Here is a 7,231-nt window from a genome sequence, read left to right on the forward strand (position 1 = left end):
GTGCGGGACGTGTCTGGGCGGTGCCTACAAGATCTACCTCCGAGTGTTGCAGAAGTCGCTTGGAGCGAGAGGCAGAGGCTAGCAAGCCCTCTGGGGCGGGGTCTCCAGGTGGCTCAGCGTTGGCCGAGCCGTGCGCCCGCGGACGTGGTGGTCAGTGGGAGCAGAGTCAGGCCAATGTGGGTATTTTGGAGACTCCCCCATCCCCAGGCCTAATCCTGCAACTGGCTTTGGAGATGCTCAGGGCTCCGTATGCAGAGCCAGCTGCAGGACAGGAGCCCATGTCCTTGCTTCAGCTGGGACCCAAACGTGAGCTACCGGGCATCTCCAGTGTGCCCGTCACTTGGAGTGTCTAGGCCCATGAGCTCAACAATTCTCTCCTGGCTTTGCTGAGAACGGGCATTTGCCTCTGTCTCTTGCAGGCCTGGCCACCCAGGCCCGAGGTGTGCAGGGTCCCCTTCCTCAGAGCCCCTTGCAGGACGGGACCCAGCATCCGCTACCCTGATCACAGAGTGAAGGAGCGCAAAGAACTCCTCTCCCGCCTTAGCGCAGAGCCATGCCCAGCAGAACCTGCTCTGGGGAGCCCTGGACGGCTGCTCCGGCTCTGCCTTCATGTGCCTCACAGGGGAGCATCCGTTCGCATCCCCAAAAGCCCCCTGCCTTGGCAGCTGCCTCGGGCTTTGCAAGGGCTCGTTGATCCTGGGGCTGCAATGCTGCTCTCGGGGGTTCCCGAGGGAGTCTCAGAGGGAAGTGCCCGCTGGGTAACAGGCCCGGGCCGGCGGGCACTGAGCAGGTGCAGTTGGGTCCTGCAGCGCTGGGTGAGGCAGCCGGGCTGGTTCCTTGGAGGATGCCTGTGGCGATGCTGGTTCCATACACGGGGGGGCGTTGGCCATTGTTTGCCCCGTGGCTTTGCCAGGGAGCGGAATGGCCAGATGGAAACCCTGGAATAGGCTTTGGAAAGATCTAATGATGGTAGGGCCTGATCCAGGGTCCTAGTCACACCCCACTTGGGGGACCCCCGGCCAGGGCCCATCACTCTGGCCACGCCTCTTCGCGAGGTGGCAGGGGCCAGCTGCTCGCAAACAGTGTCCTGGGCCCCTCTCCATTTCGGGAGGACTCAGTCTCCACCCCTCCTCCTGTGTGCTGCGGGGGCCCTCCTGGCACCACCCCAGCTGAGCCATGATGGGGGGCTCTGAGATCCCTGCTAGGCTGGTGGTGAGGGCTCCCCAGCACAGAAAGTTTCAAGGTTAACATCACAGTAAGGCGCATAGGGCAGCCCACTGTCCCCGTCCCTCATGCCAGGTCTCAGGCTCCCTGCAGACTCAGGCATGTCCCTGCGTCCATTACACGCCGGGCGGTCGTCCCGTCCCCCCCCCATGCCAGGTCTCAGGCTCCCTGCAGACTCAGGCACGTCTCTGCGTCCGTTACACGCCGGGCGGTCGTCCCGTCCCCCCCCATGCCAGGTCTCAGGCTCCCTGCAGACTCGGGCACGTCCCTGCGTCCGTTACACGCCGGGCGGTCGTCCCGTCCCCCCCCATGCCAGGTCTCAGGCTCCCTGCAGACTCAGGCATGTCCCTGCGTCCGTTACACTCACATTTTGAAGGGTTTGGTCAGACCCAGAACAATTCGCACCTTCACTTTTGGTTTTAGACAAATAAAGGCCGATTGTGTCGTTGTTGCCTGACTCTGGGCCCCAAGACCTGGGGGTCTCCTGCCTGTGCCTGAATCGGGCTCTGGGCTACGTTAAGACGGTGACATCTCTGAACTCTGACCTAACCCAATAGAGTAATTACTGGGAGTCATATTGCTGGGGGGGGAGGGGGGTGCAGATTCCGGCCCCCAGCCCGGGGCTCAAAGCATCGCTGAATTCCCCAGTGATAACTCGTGTGGTGTCAATACCCGCATCTCGTGTCTCCAGCGGGTCAGGGCCCCGAGCAGCATTCTGGGATCTTGCTCTTTATCCAGCCCGGTCCGTGTCTGGCCCCTGCACTGGAGTATCGAGCACCTCCCCACTAGCCATTAATTTATTTTACACCCCGCCCGGGGGGGCTGTGAAGTGCCAATATCCCCACTTCACCCCTGGGGAGCCGAGGCCCACAGAGACTGGCCCTGATTCAGCAAAGCGCTTGCTTTGGGCCCGAGGGACGTGCTCCCGGGCTTTGCTGCATCGGGGCCAAAGCCATGTGCCCACGGTCAGGCGACGTGTGTGGCGAGCTGGCTGCGGGGCCGGGCTAGGCTCAATGCACCCGGCCTTTCTCCCCCAGCCCGGGAGGCTGGGAAGTGGTTTTTCTCGGTTCCCCCAGGAGCCAGAGGAGCCTCTGCCCCTGCGCTGGCTGCGGGGCCCTGCTCAGGCAGCTGCGTTTGGATCCAGCCCTGTTTGTCATTCTCATCGTTTCTTTACGAACTTCCCAAATATTTCCTGCCACTTGGCCCGCGTCGGGCCAGTCCCTGGAGCTCAGCAGCCCGGAACAGCCTCCCTCAGGACTGGCCAGGGGGAGCCTGGTCCGAGCCAGGCACCGCTGCAATCACCACCCTGAGTGGCAGGGGGAGACGCCCTGGCCTCCCCTCCCCTCCTGGCCACCAGCTCGGCAGCCTGCTCTGCTGGGCTCCCCAGCGCGAGGAGCCGGGAAGGGCCGTTGTCTCCCAGGGAGCCGGAGGAGCGGGTCCCACTCCTGGGCAGGGTGGGGGGACACAGAAGGAAGATGCCCTGTCTGCACCGCAGCCCTGGGGCACCCGCCCTCTCCTCTCCGGGCGATCTCTCCCCTCGAGCAGCAGCCCCGCCCTGACGCCAACCACCCGCTCTGCTCATGGGGGCCGAGGCTCTTAATCCTAGACCAGGCGCACGCCCCGCCCCGGCCCTCAGCCAGCTCAGCAGGTGGGAGACCAGGGGTGCTGGGGGTGAAAGTCACTTAAAGGACTTACTGGTACTCTGGAGTCCTGAGCAGGGGGCGGGGCCTTTAAATACCCAGGCCCTTTATAGCAAGAGTTAAAGGCCCCAGGGCTGCAGCTGGGAGCCCCGGGGTGATTTAAAGGGCCCCAGGCTCCCGCAGTGACGCTCCAGGCCCTTTAAATCACCGCTGGAGCCCTGCCGCCACTACACCGGGGCTCCAGCAGCAGGGCTCGGGGGAGGGGCTTTAAAGGGACCCAGGCGCCCCGCAGCGGCTGGAGCCCCGGGCCCTTTAAGGTGCGGCCGGAGCCCCGGGTTAACGGCGGCAGGGCTCCGGCCGCGCTTTAAAAGGCCCGGGGCTCCGGCTGCTATGGGGAGCCCGGGGCCCTCTCAAGCGCCAGCCTGGGGAAGCCGGTCCGCTCTGGCCCGGCGTACTGGCTCTTGCTGGTACCGGACTGGCTTACTTTCACCTCTGGCTGAGGGAAGCAGCAGGCCCCAGGATCCAGCCCATCCCAGCGCTTCCGGCGCAGCCCGCTGGAGAAGCAGGTTTCAGCCGCCTCGAGCGTGACCCACCGCTGGCTGGCCTCCAACCTGCTGAGAGGCCCGTGCTGTGGCAACGCTCCCCGCCCTGGAGCCGGAGGGGCCTCTCGTGGGGCCTGGCCCTTGCCCCACTGGGGCCAGCGCACCTGCCCTGCCAACTAGCGCCTGGCAAGGAGAGCCTGGGAGACAGGAGCCATCCACCGGGACAGGGCAGCTCTCGAACCAAGCCGGGCTTCGGATCCTGCCCGAGGGGCTCTGGCCAGCCAGCGCGCCCTGCAGCGGGAGAGGAAACTCGCCGGACAGGAAGGAATCCGGAGAATATTCCTGTTTCTGGAGCTGCTGCCCTGGAATGGGGTGAGGAAGGCTGGGACTGAAGGCGGAGCCCAGGGCTAGCAGGGGCTGCGGGTCAGGATTAAGGGGCACCGGTGGAGCTGGGGGTGGGGGCAGCCCAGGGTTAGGGCAGCAGGGGGCTGTGGGTCGGGAGTGAGGGGCACCGCCAGGGCTGGGCTCGCAGGGGCTGCAGGTCAGGATTGAGGGGCGCCAGCAGAGCTGGGGATGGGGGGAGCCCAGGGCTGTGCATCGGGGGGGAGGGCTGGGATTGAGGGACACTGGCAGAGGGCTGGGCAAGCCGGGGCGATGCGGCGGAGAACTGGGGGTAGGAGAGCGCGGTGACTGCATGACGTGTCGGACCCGCTCCGTGCCCCCTGGATTCCCGCTCTCCTGGCAGGGGCTGGGGCTTCCCGAGGCCAGCGGCAGCCAGAACCACGAGTGGCTCTGCTGTGCAGCATGGTCCCTGCGTGGGGGGGGTCCCAGTCAACACCCTGGAGCCAAGCGGACGTCTCTGCTGGGGGTGGAGGGTGGGTCACTGGGCCTGGCCGCCCTGGCTCTGAACAGCCACCAGCCAGAGCACAGGTCCCTTTGGACAGGGCTGGGCTCTGTGGCTTGGGGCACAGGGGTTTGAAACGCACCTGGGGCAGATCCCCATCCTCATGAACAGACCAAGGCCCCACGCCTGCCCCAAGGAGGGCAACAGGGGTGGGGGCTGTTGGCTCTGACCCAGCTGGCTGGAGCCATGTGGCTTGTGGAGAGGAGCTTGGAGGTTCAGGCTGGATTCGCTCCCAGGCCAGCACTGGGGGCTGAGCGACTTTCCAAGTCAATCCGTTAGCTCCCTGGCCGCGGGTCTCCCTGTGGGCAGCATCCCTGGGCCTCGGTCTCCTGGCGATAGTCAGGGCTGGGCTTGGTGAGGCCCAGAACCAGCCAGGGGGAACGGACCCAGAGGGTAACTCCTTTCCGCCCCGCCTGAAGCGCTGGGTCTGGCTAGGCTGTGGGCAGAGCCCCTGTCCTGGAGGGTGTCTGCTGGGGAGTCGAAAGCCCTGCCTGGCGCTCATCCGTGCCATATCATCTGGGCACTCACCCTTCACTGCTGGCAGCCCCAGCGCCTGGGCCTGCTAGCGGGGGCTGGGACGGGACCCAGAACTGAACGCCTCAAGTGCAGGGCTTGGGTCAACGCAGCCTCTAGGCACCGTCCTTGAGCTGGGGGACACCAGAGACCCCACACCGGGCCCCTCCCACGAGCCGCCTGGCCCTGCCCTGCTGCTGTCAGGGCTTCGGCGGGAGCCGTCCCTGGATAACGCAGGTGGCAGGCCAGTCCTGAGCGAGCGCCTGGTGCGGGGAGCAGGGCACAGCCCTGGCAGCGATGGACGAGCCGCCAGGATTTACCCGGCCGTGCTGGCACCTGGAGAGGGGATTAAATCTGTGCCGCTTCCCAAGGTCCCACCCCCTGGCAAAGCCTTGGGCTCCCAGCAGTGCTACCCACAGCCCTTCGCTGGCACTGAGCTGCGGTGTGACCCCTGCCTCAGTTTCCCTGTCTGTCAAACAGCCTATGCTGCCTCTGAGGGGCTGTGGTGGCTAAATAAATTCATTCACCTTTGCCCCCCGCTAGCAGCTTCTGTCAGGAATCCCCCAACGCTAACGGAATTAGCTGGCCAGCTGTCTGCCCCCTCCGGTCACTCGGTTAGCTCATCGCCCAATTAATCCTCCCACGGGCTGGGGGAGAGAGGTCAGTGCGGTTATTCCCATATGGCAGGGGAAACGGAGGCAGGGAGCGGGCAGGGCTGTAACCCGGCCAGGGTTTGCGTGGGGTGAAGGCTGTTTGTTATTCCAGTGGGAACGACTGCGCCTGCCTGGCTGGAGCAATGAGGACTAGGCTGGCATCTCAGTCTCGGTTGGGGTCTGGGCCTTGATCTTGGTAGGGGCTGGGCAGTGCCGGCCGATGCCCCCCTTCTCAGTCTCCATTGCAGTCTCTGGACATGACTCTAAAGCTGAGGGGGTGCCCCCCTTGGGGACGAAGGCACAAGGGGAGATGGTCCCTTAGCAGGGTGTGGAGGGCTGGTCCCCTCCTTGCCCGCTGGGAGCCAGCTTGCGGGAGCCATGCCAGCCCTGGTCCACGCCCTGCTCGGTTCTCTTTAAACTGCCCCGTGCTTGTTTCTGGGCACTGTCGAAGTGTGCCCTGACCTGTGGGCCTCAGAACCAGGCGACTCTGGGGCCGTGCGGCAGCCGGACCCCTGCCGCTCTTGGGGGCGCGCTCTGCACTCAGCCCCCGCGGACAGCCGAGCCGGGCGGTTCCCCCAAGCACTGCAGCTGTGTGTGGCGGGGAGCAGGGCGCGGTACCCCGCAGGGGTGGCTGAGAGCTCGGGCCCCGCCTTCAGGCCAGGCACCTTGGGGAGCGAGCGCAGAACTGGCCGAGCGTCGCTGGGGGGAGACGGGCACCTTGGGGAGGGGATTATGCTGGGGGGGGCCAAGGCACCAGCTGGCAAAGGGGCTTGGGGCTCAGCCTCCCCTGAGCTGGGTTTAGGGAATGAGCTCAGGGCTTCAGGGAGAAGGGGGAGCTGTGGCAGGGCCCCAGGGGAGGCTGTGCCAGACGGGCAGCCTCAGGAAAGGTGCCCCAGGAGGCCAGGCTGAGCATGTTGGCGGGGGCAGCCCCATTGGTCACGGGCCCCGACTGGAAACCCCAAGAGAGGCGGGTGTAGCCCAAGGGAAGGACTGTGGGCTGCTGGGGACAGTCTGGGGGTGGGGCGGGGGGGTCAGGGTGGCTCCTGGCCTTGGCTAGAGCACCTAACTGCGCTGGAGAACCCTGCTACTCCGGGGGTAGGCTGGGGTAGGACTAGCGAAACCCATAGCCCTGAGGTCAGGGGCTGGAGGGGGGGGCTGGGACCCCTCTGGGCCCAAGCCAGACACATTTCCCAGGCGGCCTCGGGCCATGTGACCCCATCAGCCCTTTGTGCTGAGCAGTGGGAGCCCCGGATCGGAGAGCCAGGAAAGGCCCTTCCCCCTCGGGCGGGAGGGGGGTTCCCCTGGCAGAGCCACGTAGCAGCATCCTGGCTCCCCAGGCGGCTCCCATCTCCCACAGCCGGCCCGGGGCGATGGGACCGGCTGTGCCGCTGCCCTGGCTGCCTGTGCCAGGCTCCGCAGAGCGGCCACGTGGATCATCTGTGCCGGGGGGCTGGGCTCCCGTGCCGGGCGGGGTTAACATCACAGGTGGACACAGGTCCCACCAGCAGGGAGCAGGCATGTAGCCCCGGGTCTCCCCGGCCCAGGCAGTGCCCTACCGGCTGGGGCAGCCTCCCCGCAGGCTGCTGCCGGACTCCTCCCGCAGGAAGCAGGGCGGGCGCGTTGGGAATTTGGCATGGTGATGCGAGCCCAGTGCACCAGCTTCAGCCTGAGTGCGAGGGGGCACCGCTCCGGCTGAGGCTGGCTGGCGCGTCAGGTGGCGGCCCCCGGCCAGGCCCCCCCCACACCAGACTGTGC

The sequence above is a fragment of the Lepidochelys kempii genome, chromosome 8 (genome assembly GCF_965140265.1).
Source record: "Lepidochelys kempii isolate rLepKem1 chromosome 8, rLepKem1.hap2, whole genome shotgun sequence".
NCBI classification, from domain to species: domain Eukaryota; kingdom Metazoa; phylum Chordata; order Testudines; family Cheloniidae; genus Lepidochelys; species Lepidochelys kempii.